The 21,851-nt window shown below is 32.3% G+C and overlaps 2 non-coding genes across 2 annotated transcripts; both read left to right on the plus strand.

Annotated features, from left to right (window-relative positions):
• The first annotated feature begins 3,234 nt into the window (after positions 1-3,234).
• On the plus strand, positions 3,235-3,316 carry Trnas-aga (transfer RNA serine (anticodon AGA)). Its single transcript has one exon. It is a non-coding gene; the product is annotated as a tRNA-Ser (tRNA).
• Positions 3,317-7,679: 4,363 nt separating this feature from the next.
• On the plus strand, positions 7,680-7,761 carry Trnas-aga (transfer RNA serine (anticodon AGA)). Its single transcript has one exon. It is a non-coding gene; the product is annotated as a tRNA-Ser (tRNA).
• The last annotated feature ends 14,090 nt before the right edge of the window (positions 7,762-21,851 follow it).

Consider the following 21,851-nt stretch of genomic DNA (forward strand, 5'->3'; position numbering starts at 1 on the left):
AAATTACTTTAATACTAATAACTATGGCCGGTGTACTCTTAGATATACAAAGAACGTTGAGGAGAGGAGAGATTTCAGCGATCCGTCATTTAAAATAAAATTACAATATAAATATGTTAATTACGATACCCTTAATAAAATGAAAAAAAAAATATTACTCGAATTTATTGGCGTCTTCCATTAAGTTTGACTTACAGAGGTTTTACTATCAAAACCATACAACGGTTTTCGATGTTCATGTTTCACCAACCATACAGATAAAAACAACGTTAAAAGTTAAAAACGTAACCGCGTGTAGAGTGAGAAATAAGTTGGAAACAAGCCAGGCTATTTAAAACTTTAACCAACATTGGTTGTAAGCTGTCGATAGCTTGTTCTTTTAACCAAAAAAAGATTTAACCCTGTATAAAAAAAATGTCTTAAAATATTTGTATATCGAATCAGTATTTGAATTTGAAAGTTCAGCGAATTTTCTCATCAGGCATTCTCAGTATATACTCAAGTAAAATCTTGTTTTGTGTTAATGAGTAGGTGAGTCAACATACAGGTAGGAAGGCATAGGCATTTATTATACAAAATAAACATTTTGTATTGCGCAAAGTGTCGTCATACGAATCATTTTTAAAAATAACTAAAAATAAAACTATTAAAATTACACCAAATTCTTAAAAATGTTCTAAATATAAACCCGTCAAAATAAATACACAAAACGCTGGCTCCGTTGCCTCACTTAAAGTGACACCCCTAATTTAGTATCGTATTTATTGTCGTAGTGTTTTAGTTGGAGTCGGTTTAAGATTAAGTCAAAGTTATATTCGTGAACCAACCAGTGGCCTCTAGTTTAGAACTACAACTCCCAGATTACATCCTGAACCTAGAATTAATTGATTAGTCTCTTGTAAGTTAAGCATTTTTGGAAATAAAATATTTCGAATGGAATTCGGGTCCTACATAATAATATGATTTGTAATTACGTTTGATATAAAGTTTTAATGAGACTTTAATTACAACTTGGTAATTATATACGGCGTAAACATGTACATTGGACTTTGACATTGTTCATTGGCAATTTATGTAAGGCTTAGAATTTCCTTAAAGAAAATTCCACCAATTTATCTTCATTCAGAAATAAGTATTATATAATCATGAGTATGAGTTTATTCGTGAAGAATACATATTGGAAACAGGACAAATAAACTCTTACATTAATGCAGTACTATCCTTTAAAAACTCACCTCGTATTTCACTTGTGACGTATTGCAAGCCTTATGATGTTATGCTATTTTGATGCATTAATGCTTTAATTGTTATAATTTTTAGAGTCAATGTTGTATAACACTTTCTGACATAGAAAACTTCTGGTGTAGTATGTATACGATAGCAAAATGATATATATATATATAAATATATATTGTCACGGGGACAAAAAAAAATTGTTGGTTGAACAATTCTTAATAAAAAAAAATATTCATGAAATAATTCCATTAAAATAATTATTCTACATTACACAAAAAAAAATCAGGGGGGTGGGCCGTTGACGGTATCTGGTCATGAAAGGTAAGGTACTAACTAAGTAAAAATGTATATCAACCATTATTGCTAAGCAGAATGTACTAATTTAATTAAGCATTTAAATAATTAGCTTAAATTATGAGTTGGCGTTCGTTTTATATTTCGAATTAAAAAAATAATAATAAGCAGGATAGTGCAAACCCTGAACGCAGCGTCCAGAAATGAAATGAAACTGTTGTTTCAATGCAAGAACGGAAGCAGTGCAAAGCGATAATCAGCGACCACAGCAGCAGCAGCAGAAGCGGTGTCAGCAGCACTGGACAAGCAGCAATTCCTCCACAAAACAGCAGCTCCAACTCAGCAAAACTCTTCAGTCGAGTCCACCAAGCAATATTATTCTACTTTGGAATATAATTTACAAAGTATATATATGTATATAAAAAAAACACTCCCTGTGAACAAAACAACTTATTACTTATCTTGCGTAAGCACTAAGAAGGACCTAAGAATGCCCTAGACGCAGGTACAAGCAAGAATAAGTTATTAAAATTGAATATTAACTCATAAGATTGAGGTTATTAAAATGGATATTTAAAGTGCCAAAATATGGGAAATTATTGCTTAATTTGCAATAATACAATATAGAAAAGCAAGAACTATATTTATATTAACGCAATCATGCCTTTAAACGATTTAAATCACTATAGGATTCGACTTAGGTCACCCAATACATGGACAAGGTCTATGTTCAGTTTTTGAGTAAAGTATGAGAAAATGAATAGAAATTATTACTGAGCCATGTAGGATATTGATCATCAAAGGTAATTAATGCATGAACTCACCTCAGGAGTGTTTAAATAAATGAAAATTCGGCAATACTTGTCAGACATTGCACGTGGCCGGTTTTTGTACAAAGACTGGAATTGAACGAAAAACTGATTAAATATCACTCTAAACACAATTAATCTGCTTCGATTGAACGAATATAAATTGTTTTACTTACGGCTTAGTAACCTGAACCTCTCAAAAATGGAAACATATGATGATGACGTAGGTAACCCTCCGTTTACATATAATTCGTGTATAATCTGAAACGAATGTAAAAACCAATATACGAAATGTAGAAACAATATATTAAATGCCAATATTCTGGAATATTCTCTGAATATACGCACGAAGTATAAATGATTTTATCGTTTCAATATAATCTAAGCAAATTCCTTTATCTAAAGCCGCAACGAAATTATTATTGATAAAATTAATCCAGACAATATTACGTATTTGACATTGTATTTGTCATAAAATTAATTACTTTTAGAAAACATTCGTTCAAGAATTTTACAGAGATAATAAGGACGTGTACACACGTACATACAATATGTAGGTTAATGTATTTGCCATAATTTTTGAACTTGTCAAGATAAAATGGAATGGAATCATTTTATTCTATCTACTCAACAGTTTGTACTTCGGTTTATTGTTTATTGTAACTGGTAAGTGGTCGATACCCACCCAGAAGTGCTGGTTTATAGTGTAAATCTGTAATTTGAAATTAGTTGCTGACGTAGAATTTGTCAACAGTTTTAACACATTGTACTAAATATATATAACGATTGACGCATGCCGGTGTTTAACTAATAGTACAGTTCTTTTTTGAAAGTATCTTTAAAAAAAACATTAAGCTTACGTATGTGAAAGTTATTTTTGTACCAGTGAATGTGAGCAGTCGTGGCCGAGCGGTTAAGGCGTCTGACTAGAAATCAGATTCCCTCTGGGAGCGTAGGTTCGAATCCTACCGACTGCGGATTTCTTTTTTTAAATAGAAAATATAATCTTGTGGTGTTATCGAAACAAATCACTCATCGTATTTGACTCATATCGTATTTGATTCTTAATATCTATTTTACTTTAACTAGAGCAAACAATTACATCGTTTACGTGTGTGTTAATTTTTTCAATATGATAATAGTTTATGCATGTTTTATGTATATTAGTGCACAAAAAAATTGCCACTAAAATACATTTATAGATAATTAAAAAAAATTACAAGATATATTATGACACACTTCAATACTCATGGTTTTATTCGTTGATTTCATATGTAATTTGAATTCTAAGTAATAATATATATAATAATTACCGATGTGTCTAATATATTAAATCTGAGTTTATTACATTTGTTTTTGGATTAAATCTAAATCAAATTATACTTTTTAACCGACTTAAAAAAAGAAGGAACGCTGTGAAGATTTTTTTTTCTTTCCACAAAAAATTCGAGATTAAATTTTTAATGGATTCGAATTTTATTTATAATTAATTTTTTAGATTATTATTATTTCTTTTTTTATTTTCTTGGTCGTAAGGCGGACGATTAAATGGGCTACCTAATGGTAAGTGATCATAATCACGCATATAGCTAAGTGCTGTTCGAAATATTAATCATTCCTTACGTCACTCATCTGCCACTATCTTAAGGGACTTCAGATTTTGTGTCCCTTACGCCTGTAGTTCCACTGTTATTGCTGTTTGGCAATAAAATATCTAAAGAGTGGATGGTATCTATCACGACGGGCTGGCACAAAGCCCAACCACTAGTAAACCATTAAAAGAATTAAATTAAACGATTTCAGACACCGTCTTTCTTTACCATCAAAAATATTAAATCACTTCAAATGTTAAAAATAAATTTATGATAGATTAATAGAAAAATAACTAAGAAGTACCGGAATTGGTAAAGAACGTTTCTTATGGTGTTGTCTTGTAATCAAAAATCGTTTTATAGAATCTTCGTGAATACAATATACTCTCTTATTTGGCGCAGAGGGGGAGAGAGAATGAGGCAGTTGTCAATCACGTTGTACTCAAAGGCATACTTTGTTTTGAGCTTTATTAAAAATACCATCGTGATTTTTAATCGAATCCATCTACGCGGCGTTACCTGTGTGAAAGTCAAACAAATTATTTTTATTAATTTTTTCGGAGCTCTATTAAAGGGAAACAATCCTCATTTCTATACATTTTAAGATATTACTCTTGTGGTAATCGTTTTTAAAATGGTTGAGTCTAATCATCTGTTTTTAATTTGCGATCACATGATAGTTGAAGGAAATAGATAGATAGAGGCGTTGTTATAAAAATGTTGTCGTCGGGGCTACCTGAGCATAGACAAGTTACTCAATGGAAGGTGTTACAAGTTTTCAAAATATTATAATACATCTTTTAAATTAGTGTGAGCTATTGAAACATAGATTCTTTGCTGCGGTGATTTGTTATGAACATGTCACAACATAATTTGTACATATATTAATTTGTTTTACTAACTGTACGATCTGTCAATTTATTAATGAAAATTTGAAAAGAATTTGAACGAGTCATCATGGTTTCTATAAAAAAAAAATTATGGAATTGTTATGCGGACGGGAAAATGGGTCGCCTGATGGCAAGCGGTCTCCACTGACATGTATCAAATTTGGATCATATCACCATCATCACTAATGCACAATCAAACTTTAGAACCGAGATGTTATATCCCTGTTGCCAGTAGTTACACTTTTCACTCACCATTCAAATAATATAAATTATTATTGCTTGGTTTTAGTATATGGCTGGCACAAAGCAATAAAGTATAGTGTTAAATGTTATAACACGACAAGTGAAAGTAAGCATTGAAGGATAATTGCCCAGATTGTAAATAAGTGGCATTTTTCGTTGTCACTTTATAACTCAAGAACGGGCTCATCTATCCAAATTAAATTTTCAGGGTTTGTTCGGACTATTTAGTAGATGGTTCATGTGAAGTTTGCACAAAATTGGTCGAGTGGTTCTTCATTTATCACATTTTTTGTAACAAATGATTTCAATTAATGGCGGGTCATTTTGTTAATGGAGATTTTTTAGACGGGGAATTGTCTGTCAAATTAAAAGTAAGTATCAATTAAAAATGAGTACACTCATCCACCAGTTTCAATAGGTAATACGTCTTAATTCAATTTATTATTTCCAAATAACCCATGGCATAGCATTAAATACTGGCATGTAACACAATTTCTTATTTTAAAAATGATTGAGCTGCCATTAGAAATAATACAAAAATCAGTTAGAACATCGATTCATTTCTTAATAATTATATTACTTAATTGCTAGCTATTTAAAAACTTAAATCATATAAATATTTATTTACGTTTGTCGATTTAAAAGTAGCGTGTACTTTCAATTTTTAAATTTTACTCAGTTTTTTAGTGAGCTGTCGGTGTTTCATGTAGTTAGCAGGCTTTATTTGAATTAAATTGTCAAACGCATTTACACAAACGGTAAGTTTTGAACTGTTGAAGTGATTACATGTATGTGTGTTTCTTAATCTGAAAAAAACATATTGCTGTGTATTTTATTATTTTGTAATGGATTATTTTATTGACATTGACATTTTTACGCGAAACTGAATCGATATCTTGCGGGAAAATAACCACCAATATTTCATCCCGTATATTTCCAGACACACATGTATAAATACTGATACACCACTATTAATGGAGCAATTTGTTTTCAATTTCATTATTTCTTTTGTATATGAAGGATGAAGGATCAATGCCACAAGCCAGACGAGCAAATATAGGTCGGCGAACGCGTAATACAAATTATGTGACATCACAAAGACGATCACAGACTGCAGATGAACGCACACAAGCTAATGCATCGCAGCGTGAACGTAGTGCACGAAATAGATCTGCTGACCCTGTGCCCGTACTGAATCTTCCACGGCGATCACGAATACGTCGTGCTACTTTGGCTGAAACGATGTGTGCTGCTTTTAATTACAACAGTCAGATTGATTATAGTATGTACGGATACATTGGAATGATGGACGTAATATGTCCACATTGTGATGCGGCAAAATTTTCAGGTTAAACGCCCGGCATGTGTTGTGCTAATGGCAAAGTTAGATTGCCAGCATTAGAAATTCCACCCGAACCATTATATTCATTAATATTTGGGACATCTCAAACATCGAAGCATTTTTTGAGTCATATTCAACAATACAATTCGGCATTTCGAATGACTTCTTTAGTTGCTACTAAAATTATTAGAGATAATTTCATGCCAACTTTTAAGGTAAATACTTCAACTGGATTGTCCCAAATTTATATCAATCTTAACCATAAAGTATTCGATAGTTTTAAAAATTCTTATCCAACAACCTAAAATTGCATACATGTTACAGATTCAGGGCCAGATTTATCATCAAGTTGGTTCGTTATTGCCGTACCCCGACGCTGATCATCAATTTTTGCAAATTTATTTTATTGTTGATGAAAATCGTAAATTGGATCAACGTTGTACAATTGTTTCTAATACAAGACGAGGATTTATTCGAGAGCTACAATGGTTTTTCCATCAGCATAACGCATTAGTTAAATTGTTTAAAATTGCTCTCGATCGTATGCCATCTGATAATCACAAAATCGGAATAAAGCTTATAGAACACCTTTTGGAGAGCATGCCAGGCGATTCAATGCTCCGACAATTGATGAGGTTGCAATTGTAATTGTTGGTGATCAATTTCAATCCCGTGATATTGTACTTCATCGCAGAAATGAGGAATTGCAACGTGTTTCGGAACTTCATCGTAGTTATGATGCATTACAATACCCAATATTGCATTGGAAAGGTGACGATGGCTACCATATTGACAGTGAAAAAGTTATTGCCAAATTTGATCGAAGCTACGATCTTAATTGGTAAATCTCAAGGTGAAGTTTGTTTGATACCGCGTATACCTATGTTTCAAATTGATATGCCATTCCAGTTCAAACGATTACAATATCCTGTTCGTTTATCATTTGCGATGTCCATCAACAAGGCCCAAGGGCAAACACTTCACGTTAGTGGTGTGAATTTGGAAGAATCATGTTTTTCACACGGCCAACTTTATGTTGCCTGTTCCAGAGTCGGTCCCCCAGCCTTTTGTTTATTCACACTCAAAATGGAAAAACCAAAAATATTGTTTATGAATTAATTTTTTAAATAGCTAGCAATTAAGTAAATATATTTTTTTAAGAAATGAATCGATGTTCTCACTCATTTTTGTATTATATCACTTTATACGTAGCGAACCACGTACCGGGCCGCTAGTTACATATATTTTTTTAATTTTAGCAATTTCGTATGTAGCAGTCGTGGCCGAGCGGTTAAGGCGTCTGACTAGAAATCAGATTCCCTCTGGGAGCGTAGGTTCGAATCCTACCGACTGCGGAAATGTATACATAATTTTAAGTATGTAATTGAACAAACATTTATTTTATTAAATTACTCAAGAGTTATTAACGTTATTTTTTTGTTACAAAAATGGCTAAATAAATTTATGGGATTATAGATTTTAACATTATTTATTTTTGTTTTATTTTGAGTAGTTTTTTATAATAATTGGTAATTCAAACCAATATAAGATTAATTTTATACTAAAGTCTTAGTATCTCTTGCTTTTCATATATAATTCCTTGTCTATCTATACAGTGTGACATAAGGATATTTTGCTCCTAAAAGTATATTATTTTATTATTATTACAGGGAGTAGACTAGTCGATGGTAAGTGATCACATCCCCGCCGAGATGGTGGCACTGTAAGAAGTAATATACCCTTATATTCTCATATCGACCACGGGTTTTAAGAAGGTATGCTTGAAATACATACACCTCGTCATTGAAACTCACAGACTAAATTAAACAAATCCCATTTAAACATGTTTTGTGTTACTTTACCGTAGTGAAAATAAATGCAACTGTATCTTGTATTTCAATTATTATTTATATTCTCTTTCGGACTTTCGAATAAACTATGATTTGTTTTCGGCTATGCAATATTTATAACATATTGAATTCAAATAAAAAATATAACTATATTAATTTTTGTTTTTATTCCTTATGTCCGATGCGAAGTCGTCGTGATCACAGAGCGATCAAGCGCAGGATTTGAATCGCCGTGTTCAGAGGCATCGTTATAAGTAACTCACTTGGTCAACGAAGTAGTTATCGATCAACACGTCCCGTGGCCAGTCCGCGTGATTAATATCGTTGATGCTTAATCATTATTGACTAGCTTAGAGTACTTACTGTTACCGTAAATGTCATTAATTTTATTAGCAATCATTTGTGACGCATAGATATAATTGAATACTTGAGAACACCTTGTGAGATTTAGCATAGTTACATAGAGGATTTTATAGAAGGCTTGTACACACAGGAGTGCAGAAAAATAAAATTAATTCAAATGGCTAGAAGTAAGGTTATATATCCCGAGGGTTCAAACCCTAGTTTTGCTAATGGAATCTTGGTGGTACGGTTTTGTGAAAGCCCGCCTGGGTAGGTACCACCCACTCATCATATACTTAGTATTGTTGTGTTCCGGTTTGAAGAGTGAGTGAGCCAGTGTAACTAATAAGGTTGGTGGTGCATTGATGATATAAGGTATTATTATTATTTATTACAGCGCTATTGTCTTATATTGTTGGGGGTGCCCCCATACCATCAGGTGGCACATTTGCCCTTCCGCCTCCCTATATTAAAAAAAAAGAAATGTCCCGGAGTCTGGTCAGCTTTACCAATTGATAGGTGTCTCTTAATGGAATAAAGTATTTCGGATCTTTATTATTAAGAATGCGTATTCCCAAACAAGGATTAATTTTGGGTCCTTTTTTATGTTTGTTATAAATAAATGATTTTCCTTTTTATGTTCAAAGTATTTGTGATATTGTATTGTTTGCTGATGATACCACATTACTTTTTAATGTTTACGGGATCAAAGCTTATTACGACGTTGTAAACAATGCTTTATCACTGATACAAAGTTATTTTACAAAAAATTTAATAGTTCTTAATGCTAATAAGACAGAATATGTACTGTGTGCCTTACCTCATGTAAACAAAATAGTGATCTAAATGTAACTGATACTACAGTATTTCTAGGAATCACTTTAGTCAAAGGTTCAGTGGAATCCTCATTTATGGTCTCTCACTGGAAACTTAGCTCCGCAACAAAACAGGTTAGAAAAGTTAGGCAACTAAGTGATTTGATTGATAGTGCTCGGTTACTTTTATTGTATTATGTCTTACGGCATTTTGCTTGGAGTAATGCTACAGATATTGAATATTAAAACTGTTTTCATCTTAAAGAAAAACCTCTCCGGTCTATATGTAATCTTGGTGCTCGAGATTCTCTTCGGGACGTTTTTAATAAAGGATGTATTTACAGTTGCTTCAGATGATATGTTTACACGTACTGTAACAGTATTGTGTGTATTCATAATAATATATGTATATGTTTTTGAAAGAAACGGTGACAATAACTCTACAGACATGAGGAGGAAAGGCATAAAAATAACCTAGTTTCCGACTTCGCAAAATTAATATATGTTTTATTGGACACGGTATTCGTTTCTATAATAAGGATCTACAGTTACATAAACTGACCATAAAATGGCCTTTAAAAAAATATTTCACTACTCAGTACAAGATTATATAAAAGATAAAACAGCGTCGACTTCGTTTTTGTTGATTTCATTGTACTTTACTTTAATCGCAATTGTACTTTACTGATATACTCTGTAATTAAAATGGTGGAAAAGAGTAACTACTGAGTTCCTTGCCGGTTCTTCTCAGTACAACTTTCCGAACCGGTGGTAGCTTTATATTTAATTTAACGCTGTAACATGAAGATTCAAAAGTGCTTCTATGTACCTACTTGGATAAATAATATTTAGATTTTCATAAAGTGATTTTAGGAGACTACTTAAATATTACTCTTAATACATAAACTGTTAAGTACTTAAAATATTTTAACTAAATAAAAATAATGCATTACGTTGGCCTTTCATTTAACAGTACGACAGAAAAACGAATTCTTGTGTAAGAGAGAAATCCAAATTTTCTCTCGCAATTATTTTAAAGAAAGCGCCCGAAGGCGATCACGTTTCCGCGTCCAAGTTTTTTTATTATTTACTAAAATGTAACAATTAATTACAGTTTTAATTTAAGCCGAGTAATTAATATGATCATCCATCCAATACATCACGGGTAGTGATATCTCTAATTAATCGAATATCGCTCACGACCGACGGTCGCGTGATTAAATTCGTTACTGCTTGATTACTGCTAGGTTTAGTTCCCTCCCACAATTACCGCTAGTTATTAATTAATTGCAACTCGGACGATCAGCTTTGAGGTAGTTTCGAGGGTCTGTAAACCATTGATAGGATCACAAGAGACATTAAAAGCGTTTCAATTGAATTCATTCGGTGTATTTTATGGGAATTCAAATAGGGGCGATAAAAAAGAATTGGTCGTGAAAGGATTTCCGATATATATGAAATGTCAACCATAGGACCAATGGTAAAATGAATTTTAACCGGGTTCAGGCCCGGGTAAGCTCTGCATTATTTGGGTCTGTAATTCATTTCGTCCTCGCCATTAAAGGAAGACATCGTGAGCAAACCTTTATTTAATGATAAACGTCGGTTACATGTGTATTCACCAACTCGCATGGAATGAGCACTGCACATGGAATGAACGGTGGAATAAGCACCAAATCTTAAGAAGACAGGCTGCAGTCTTAACATAGTATTTACGCTTAGTTAGTTTAAATTACGCAACGTATTTTAATGCGGTTTTCATCAACAAACAGAGTGAGTCATAAGAAAGGTTAAAGGTACTTTCCTAGTCTAACTTTTAAAAAAAAACCACAATATTTTTTCTTTTTATGTTTGTTTTTTAAACTTAAAATAGTAAGGCAAGGGTAGCTGGTAATAAATACATAATATAAAATAAATGAAAACAGAGTTTCTTTTGTAGAATCTTTACTTCATTTTACTTGGTGGTAGAGATTTCTGCAAGCCCGTCTGGGTAGGTACCACCCACTCATCAGTTATTCTACCGCCAAATAACAGTACTCTGTCTTGTTGTGTTCCGGATTGAAGGGTGAGTGAGCCAGTGTAAGGCACAAGGGATATAACATCTTAGTTCTCAAGGTTGTTGGCGCATTGGCGATGCGAAGATGATGAAGGGATGGTTAATATTTCTTACAACGCGATTGTCTATGGGCGGTGGTGACCACTTATCATCAGGTGGCTTATATGCTCGTCCGCCAACCTTTGCCATAAAAAAATCTATTGATTTTATTATGATACGAATTTATTGTATACAGATATTTTACATTTGCTGATTCACAAATATTTGTGTCAACAATTTATGTCGTCGTTTTAATAAAAGTTTTGATTTTATTGTTTAACGATAGGTGATGTTCACAATTAATCACGCTTTTTCGTGCATCACGCCAAATTTTCAGATGCGTTGAGATAAAAGAAATCCTATATTCCTATAAGAATTAAAGTAATTATAGTTTCATAATTTAAAGTTGAGTTTTAAGAGTCGTTAGTATAGTGTGATATTAACCAGAGTCAAAAAATTATAGGTACTTATTTATTTATAGCGTATTATGGCTGCCGATACCGGATAACACTATATACGCCAGATAAGGCTCTTTTCTTAGCCATTTCAGCCATATGAAATTTTAACCATTTCTTACATCGCCAATGGGATGTAACCAATCAACCTTAGGAACTAAGTTGTAGTCCCTTAAGTTAAATTGAGACACTTAACTTTCAAACCGGAACGAAAGAATATAAAGTTTGGCGGTAGAATACCCGTTGAGTGGGGGTGGGGGGTACCTATCCAGACGGACTTAAAAAAAAACAGTGTTGGGCTTTCAAACCCAGCGTAGAAAGTATGTATGTAAATATTTCAAGATACAAGAACATATATTTCACGTTTATTTGTTGGCAGTAAAACTATTCAGACAAACCACACACAACGTTGCCATTTAAATAAAGACGTTGTGTATTAAACATGTAATAGAACGTAAAGCGAATACGTCAAATTCATTGACAAACATACAAAAGCGATTTTTCGTGCTGTAAATGATAAGTTAGTGGTTATGCCATAACTCGTATATTAAAGTCCGCAGGCAGTGCGACCTCGTTATGCCATAATTCGATCACCGCTGTTCACTAATCACTCGTTCATTTACATACAATTCATTTGTTTTGCGCCGCAGCTCCCAATTTGACGGGCGATTGTTTGACTGCGCCATTTTAGTGGCTTCGGCCGAGTTGGCGTAGTGCCACATATTACGTTTGATATTATTTTTATTTTAAACTAATGGTGTCCCCAACATCATTGAGTATTTTAAAATTTGCTGAATTTGGTGACCGCAATGAACACTTAATCTTTCGAATTACTTCTATTTCAACAAGAAAAGGTATATAGTTAATAATATAAAATTAATTATACAAAAAGAGGAATTAAATTTGATTTCGTATTTTTCACAATCAGGAGTGGTACTTTTTCAAAATATAATGAGACTTAATGAGGAGAATATCCTCAAAAAACAAAAAAAAATCCCTTTCATAAGTGAGAAAGATCTGAGGTAGCAAACATAAAAAAATCAACCAAATTGATAATTAACTAACTTTTTAAGTCGGTAAAATGTTTGGTAATAGCTAACAAATATTCCATTGCTGTTCGTAGGCTTACTCATTTGCAAAGAACTTACCTACTATTATTACAAAATTTGTGTCGCTCTAATGAATATATTAATTTAGTATTTTATTTTTAGCTACTTATTGTATATTAACTTTGTCTATTATGTATGCTATCACAAATAAACTTTTCTTTCAATTGTTTATCTACACATATTCATTGTTTTTAATATTTTGTGACATTAATATACAGCCTGACACAGTTGATTTATGTAACTTTGATTTATGTACGTATATAATGAGAGAATCAACAGTAATTAATTATTATTAATTAAATATATCAAAGTTAGAGATATTGTTTACGTCGTTCCCCTAAATGTGGCATCATCCTTCTCCTATATATTAGTTTAGCGTTGTAGTGAGAGTGCGGGCAGTTATTCGACAGATAAGTTCGGCAAATACGGATTTCATTTGTGTAGGAAACCTCCCATTGTATGTGTTTGTTAATTTGCAATGTTTATACAACACACATGCGATACTTGGCGTTATTTACATAACACCGTGAAATTAGAATGTATCGTGACGCAGTTATTTTCAACGACCCATACTATTGGGTATCGGATAAACTTAATCATATTTTATCTAGTAGGTATATAATTCATTATATTTCTCGCATTATTACATAAATTTTATTGACTGAAAATTTATATTTATTTTTCCAAAAATTTGTGAGATTTTTTGGCTGAATCGTGTATACCTTATAAAACAGACTCTTTGCGTTTGTCGCTTGCGATTTTTTACGCTAGAGATTAAATAATGCGATGTAAGGGTAAACGTTTGAATTTTCACCATATAATAGATAATTTCCTCGTAAGGTTGTAGTCTGTAACAGACTCATAATAACTACAGATATTAAGTCAATAAAAGGTGCTTTTACATAAATTAACTCACGCTGGATTAGTCATAAGATATTATAGGCAATAATGTTGTACTTTATAATAGCTTATTTAAATTAAACAAAAAAAAAACAGCATTTCATAGGTGAGCTATTACAACTTAGTTTCTTAAAACAGTATTTATAATAAATTAATCATATTATGAAAAAGGTACATAAATAATTACGAAACTTTGTAGGATATTAAAAAAAGACAAAAGATATCCTTCTCAGATGGGCAGAGTTAAAGCATTGTTAATGTTCAGGATTTGTTCGATTCCAATGCCTTCACAAAATATTTAACATGTTGCACATTGACTTCACTAGATGGCGTTGGGATCGAGTTAAATCGCGATGATGTTTTGTTCACGGAAAAGTAGATAGTTAATTTAGTTTTAATAAAATTTGTCTTGTTTTGAAGTACGGTGTTTAAATATCTTAAGTTATACTGTATTAGTACAGTTGACGACCTTCGTGGTCGAGTAGTGTGTACACCGGTTTTCATGGGTACGTCACTCCGAGGTCCCGGGTTCGATTCCCGGCGGAGTCGATGTAGAAAGAGTTTAGTTTTCTATGTTGTCTTGAGTCTGAGTGTTTGTGGTACCGTCGTTACTTCTGATTTTCCATAACACAAGTGCTTTAACTACTTACATTGGGATCAGAGTAATGTATGTGATGTTGTCCAATATTTATTTATTTATTATTTTATATTGTTTCAGCATCACTGACCTTAGATTTGTTAAATATTTAAGTACCTTAAGATATCATATAGATTAATTGAGATCTATTATCATCCTAACTGATATTATAAGTGCCAAACTAATTGTGTATTAATAACGCTTTCTAGTCTTACTCACTGAACAGATCATAACGAAGTTATGCATACGTTGTCAGGGATACAAATAAGGACAGGTACCTAATACCTACCCCCTGATACGCTGGCGAAGCTACGAATGGGAACTAGTACCATATATAAGTAAATTTTTTAACATGTCTTGTTTGAAATATTATTAAAATTATAATATTGTTATGAGTATATCAATTTAATAGTAATTCGTTTAAACGAAGTGAAATAAGCGTAATTTACATAACACATCGAATCCTAACGGATGCTACACTTAAAAATATAAAAATTTTAATTAAACACAAATCGAGCCTAGATTGCTCAATGGTTAGAACGCGTGCATCTTATCAGATAATTGCGGTTACAAACCCACGCAAGTATCACTGATTTTTTATTTCATTGTTATACTTCACCTCGTACTCGGCGGTGTTTAATTTCAATAATATTGATATTGATATTCGGCGTGGTGGGAAAAGTTCCAATCCTTCTTCTTGAACTGAGTTAAGGCCCTCGCCCAGCAGTGGAATATGTATAGGCTGCTACTTAAACATATGCAGGAAAATAAAAATAATGTAAACGAAAATAATACAAAGAATAGAAATCTCTGGATATTTGTTTATTTAAGAAAAAAGGAAATCTAAGATGTTTGTTTGATGTATTTATACAAATAGTCTATTGATTCGTAATACTGTTAGCTTCAGGCAGCCGAAAAAAGACTACCCATTGAGCTTAGAGATAATCCATCGTAATATTCCAACGTGTTGGCGGAAAAACGCCCGCGATTTGATGATATGAATTATAAAACAGCGTTGAGCACTTGAAAAAATCTCTTTAACGATTACCTTTAACGCTTCTTGTATTCTGCGAGAAATCTCGTTTCAAAATTTGAAATCATATGAAACGATTACAAAAGAAGTCGATCATTAAATAAGTATTTAAGTAATTATTACTTACTTTTATTTGACTACATTTGCACATCGGTTTCGGTTATGATCAATATAAATTACAGATATTTATATAGTTCTATACCTGGATGGATGTTTGCTCGTGGTTGGTTTATGTCGCGCTTCAATTAAGAAGGACTTGATTGAGAAACAACAATTAATTTATTAGATAACTTTTTTTTCTACTTTATAAGACAATTAATTTGGATTAAAAATATTTATTCCAAATTAATTGCTGCTGTTTATGTTTTACGAACGCCAAATACTTCCTAGGCCAGGGTGCATCACGTGGAGGTCAGTCACCTGCACCCTAATACTAAGATACGACACCAAGATGCTTGTTAATAATCCTAATTATTTTAATGAAAATAACACAAACATCACACAGAGCTATAAGGATATATTCCTTATAGCTCTGTGTGCATAAATATTTTCTCTACCTCTGGAATTATTTGGTTTATATAGTTAAAAAATACGTAACAAACGTAATATAAAACAGGATAAACTCACTATTTTGTTTTGCACGTGCAGTGCAGTTTAATATAAAGCATCAATGCTTTCTGACCATGTCAGGTTTATTGCTTAGTGTACAGTTCCCATTATTTGAGTGGCAACTTAATGAGTCCTTTTGAAGTTTCGTTTTGTTTGAGTTTACGCCAGTATTAAACTTAGAGGAACGGACCAGAAATGGCATTAATGAATATCGACTACATTCTAGTTTTTTTTTTATTATAACTTCAGTTACACTTGACTCTAATTAAATTGGAATCGTCCATTAAAAAGTCAGTAACTGCCTGTAAATGTCACACTGGGTCCCACGATGCTGGGTTAAGGACTCCTTTGCCTTTGAGAAGGTTTGGAGCTTACTCCGCCACGCTGCTATAATGCGGGTTGGTTCCGCGGCCGAAATCGATCAGGGGATATCATCATATACTATTAAATAAGAGAATACGATGTATATTCAATAATAAAGCCATTAAAAGAACATACGCCGTTCTTTTAATACCAGAAACATAGGGCTAATAATTATTATATGGGACACTTTTTATATCTGTCTATATTTTTACAAAGATATCATAAAAAAGGAAAAAAAATGTCATATGTTAGCTAAACGATATTATAAAACTAAATACTTTTTAAAATGATAAAACACTTTAGGAATAAAAAAATCGCCTTCTGCAAACATCAATACATTAAAATAAAGTCTCAGAAGCTCTATTCAGAGTATATTATGGCAATTATCTCAACATTACTTACAGAAAATTTAAATAAAATAATAGACCACTCGTCAACACGAGATGAAAAGTAGAAAAATTAACAGTAAACTGCAGTAAAGACCCCAATGCTGGGCAAATCACTCCTGACGAGGAGAAGGTTTTAAAACTGCTCCATCCGACGAACTCCTGTTTTTTTTTACGATATAATCTATTACCGACAAGTACGAGATTAATTATAAATACAACAGCACATGGAAACTTAGCAAAGTTCAATTATTACAAATTGAATCCAATTTGTTTTTGTTTTGCTACTCTTGTGTCATTTGTTTCACGCACACTAAGACAACTTATAAGCACGAGCGTCATTCAAATTAAAGCACGCTGCTAATTTATATTCGCCTGGCTTTGAACCCAGAATCTTCAGTCCTAAAGTTATATGTATTTTTTAAATTTAACTGTTAATCTCATTAAGAAATGCCATTTCTATCGCAGTTGCGAGTCGTAGGCGATTGGTGAGTATGCGCAAATTACATTGCGTTTAGTTTCAAAAGCAATTTTGGTATATATTACTGGTAGCTAATATATCTTTAAATCTCGTTATTGAATATATCATTACATATTATTCGAAGTAAAATTAGCATTTGCATATAATGATGAAAGTAAGATAAGCACTGAATTAGAATAAGCGTATCAACTAAATAATAATTCCAAATAAATATATAATATACGTGAAAAGAAAAATTAACAATAAAAGCAGACATTTAAGTATTAATAATGCATATTCCTCATTAATAGTTCTTTATAAATTAATAGCTTTTGTAACATTTTAATTGTATTTAAATCTTCATGAATTTTTGTCAGAAAAAGACACTATTAAATAAATTGGCATCATCTTGGTCCTGTTAATGAAATCAAAGCAATTAACGAACTATAATCCGAAATAAATTTTGAAATCCCGCTTAATCACAAAGTGGTTTCATTGATAAGGGAAGGCTGGTTTCAATTTAAAATGGATACACAACTTGAAGCGGTAGTCTTACAGATCAGTGAAATCCTTCCAACTCAAGGAGTCGCTTACAGCCGTATTCTGGTATATTTATAACCACACTTTGCATTTTAGTTGATTTTCTATATACTATATTCATTTTAAAATTTTAAAAACATATGAATAGTTTAGTTTTAATATCCTTGTTCAAACAAATGACTGAATATTTTAGAAAATTGTTTGCCTTTAAACGTTATTATGGAAAAACCAATAGCTACCAATAGTTTGGTGTACATTTAAATCTTAAGATACTTACTTATATTAAATTATATTAATATATTTATCCATCCTAATATTATAAATACGAAAGTAACTTTGTCTATCTGTTTATTCTTTGCTCTTTTCCGCTGAACGATTAAACCGAATTTTACGAAATTTTGTATAAAGCAAGCTTGAACTCCAAAGAAGACATGCATACAACATTGACTCGTATTCCAACGAATCTTACTCCAAAACCAGACGACCAACCCCTAAAACGCGAGAAAAGTCACGAGCGACAATTTGTATTAAACAAAATGAACGATATAGAATCGAATTTAATAAATATCATCAAAAAGCGGATAAAATTTAACCATAATTGGTTCACGAGAGGAGTGCTGAGGGAGAGGATCAGCAAGTTTAATTACGCCCACATTAACCCTTGCCAATTTCGAGTTAAGATAACTGCAGTCGATTCTTTAAACTTCGCCCATGGCTTACTGGAGACAATCTCCGTCAATTATCTGGGGCTCAGTACTTCGGGACGAGTTTCTGATTTCGATGAATTTCTTAATTGCTTTTATGTTTTGCTTTATCTAGTACTTTATTGGTTATCTCGTAAACGGCTCGCGTTGCTGCGGCGAATTGTATTTTAAAATGTAAATAATGATTTACATTTGTCCGTTGAATGTATTGTATGTTATCTAACTCTGTATCTCAAATATCTTCATTGACAAGCACTCTGTGTTCTTAATTTGTGTTTATATTTCAACTTGTGATAGGCGGTTGGTCGCTTGCACATGACCGAAAAAAATATGCACATGAGGCATCTTTATGAGGTGTACATTAAAGTGTATTGATACAGCGTCGAGCTTCAAATTTTCTTTTCAACAGAACATTTTTAGCACATTAGTGGAACATTCCCAGGCTGTTGCATTTCTAATATTATAAATAAATGAATACACTCGTATTGCGTTCAATTACAAATACTGATCTTGAACTATTTTGAAGGGAATTTGGTACGAAATTAAATGTCGTTTCCAGATCTGCTGCAATGTTACGACAAAGTTTTTTACAAAGACTTTTTTTATTAATCGAGCGAGTCGAATTTGAAATACCTTACTTTAACCTCAGTATAAGGACCCGTGGAGGGCTGTCTGAAGAGGCTCAAGCGGGTCACAAGACATTCCACGCAACGATGTAATAAAGGTACTATTATATTCCCGCGGAAGGCGTATCCGGTGTAAAAAGGTAATGTATGTAATTACAGAGAAAAGGGATGTAATGTGACACTTCGTAGTTCAAAGGTCTTAATGAACATTTCAAAGTCTGTTGAATCGTTAGTATTAATACAGTCACCATAACAACTACCATTTTTATCAACACTTAATCTTTGCTTGTATGGCTTAGGGTTAACCGGTTTATTAATGATTCGGTGAAAGACAAAAAATATTATTGGAGTGGATTCTTTACTGGTAATGTTCTTCGAAATATGAAAGTGCAATTGGACCGTGTTACGCAGTACTTCATCCCGCAGAGAAACTAATTATAGAGATGGTGGCACTACAGGTTTAGTGTTTTATTGGTTCAGGAGTATACTAGTATATTAATATACAAAAAAATCTGTATAAGTCTACTGGTTTTATATTACTGAATATTAAACGACCGAGTAAGATAGCCATTAAATACAATTATAGAAATGAATTTACTAAAAAAAAATAATACTTCATACGTAATTTTTTTTCTCATTTTTTTTTTCTGTTTAACACTCGATCGACGAGAAACGTTTTTAGACTATGTTGATGTTTACTTATGTTTAATCAATTTTTGAAACTAATAGATTTTACCTACATTAAATCTTGCTTCTCATCATGATTCGTGCAAACATTCAATCAAAAACATTTGCGGTTAATTTATTGAACTCAACGTTATCACCTTACTTCAATTTTCTGAATCTTTTTATAGATTGTAAATGAACGTCTTCCGAGGGTGAGTCAGCCAGTATAACTACAGGCACAAGGGATATACCACCTAAGTTCCCAAGGTTGGTGTCACATTGGCGATGTAAGGAATGGTTAATATTTCTTACAGTCTATGTGGTGGTGACCACTTACCATTAGGTGGCCCATATGCTCGTCCGCCAACCTATGCCATAAAAAATACAATATTATATTGGTAAAGTCTCAATACGAGGGAGGGGGGTAGGGTCCCGGTCGTGTATTAGAGTTAGGCTCTCGATAATCAACAAACATTCTCTCTGTGTTATTTTTTTTTCTTAACCAGGAGAATGGGACTCGCGAATGGTGATGAGCAAATCAAATCAAATCAAAAATCTTTATTCAATATAGAAGTGTTTACACTTGCTTATTGATTGTCAAAAATCTACCACCGGTTCGGAATTTAGCACCTCGGACCTGAGAAGAACCGGCGAAAGAAACTCAGCGGGATATTTTTTTTTTTTTTTTTTTTCATTTTGCATGTACAATAATTATTATATTTTAGTTATTTGAAACAGCCTGGAGGCGATCATTTCATTCCCAAGGTGTGCAGTCAACTAAAAAGTCATTAGTGTTGTAATATCCTTTAGCACACAAACGCTCTTTAACGATTCTTTTGAATTTTATAATTGAATAATTTTGAACGTTTTCTGGGATCCTGTTGTAAAAACGTATACATTGCCCCAAAAAAGAGTTACTAACCCTGTGTAATCGGGTACTTGGAGTAACAAGTTTATTCTTGTTCCTAGTGTTAATAGAATGTACGTCACAATTTCTGGGAAAATCGTTTATGTTTTTGCGTACATACATAACATTATCAAAAACAAATTGAGAAGCGACAGTCATTATTTTAATTTCTTTAAATTTATCTCTTAACGAATCTTTTGGGCCCAGGTTATAAATTGCACGAATAGCCCTCTTCTGCAGTACAAAAATAGTATTAATGTCAGCTGCATTACCCCAGAGTAGGATGCCTTCAGGAATAACAACTGCGTCAACATGATTCTGAATCTTTTCCCTAACAATTTGCTTTTCTTTTAGATTTAATCTATAAGGGTTTTAAAAAGGGTTGATTTAAAAGTTTAATAAGTTTATAATATATTTATTACTACCTACCAAATTAGTATCTACATGGGTAATATCTGCCTAGCTGGTGGTACCAATATTGCTAATATTGGTATCGCAAACATTTGTTATTGATATTTTTTAGAGATTACAGGTTTTTTCAACTGTAAAATTCTATGTGTCATAATTTTAAATTAAAATAGATAAAAATAAGTTTAAAAGGATGCAAATCATTTAAAAATCATTCATCCATTCATTTGTTCTTGTATACAAGCAATTTTAAACATATAAATATTTGTTTCAGAATCAATAACCATAAATTGTTTATTACCTTTCTCGTTATCTGAAATAAAAAGTTATAAATCATAGGAAATAATGCAAAACACATTTGGCTCTTCGAGAATATATTACTTCATTAAAAAATGTTTTGCCTTTTTGAATTAGTTGATAACAAATATATATTAAGGCTAATTTACCACTATTATTAATAATTATAATTGAAGTATGGAATTTGCCTTTTCATTAGTTATTTTAAGGTTTGAATTGTGAAGCTGCGCTGAGAATAATTGG

This window comes from Vanessa tameamea, chromosome 4, assembly GCF_037043105.1.
Source record: "Vanessa tameamea isolate UH-Manoa-2023 chromosome 4, ilVanTame1 primary haplotype, whole genome shotgun sequence".
Lineage (NCBI taxonomy): Eukaryota > Metazoa > Arthropoda > Insecta > Lepidoptera > Nymphalidae > Vanessa > Vanessa tameamea.